This window comes from Penaeus monodon, chromosome 34, assembly GCF_015228065.2.
Source record: "Penaeus monodon isolate SGIC_2016 chromosome 34, NSTDA_Pmon_1, whole genome shotgun sequence".
In the NCBI taxonomy this organism is placed as follows: Eukaryota; Metazoa; Arthropoda; class Malacostraca; order Decapoda; family Penaeidae; genus Penaeus; species Penaeus monodon.
Window position 1 is genome coordinate 3596221 of NC_051419.1, and position 288 is coordinate 3596508.

The window sequence follows — 288 nt, forward strand, 5'->3', positions numbered from 1 at the left end:
ACCTCCTAGATGGTCTCCTCACCTGCCGACGCACTATTTTCTCCTTGCTACGAAAAAAAAAGATTAAGGGTACGGTACCAAATTGCGGCACGATATTTCAGACAGGTGTGGAGTGCGGTAAAACATTCTTAACAGTTAAGTGTTGGATAAAGATAGTCAACATCATCCGTTTCTCTCACATTCCAGCCGACATGAAATGCCACGATAAGTATGTAGTGCATTATACATGGAAATAATACTTCAGTATCTCTGACACTGAATCCACAGTATGTGCTGCGACAATACATT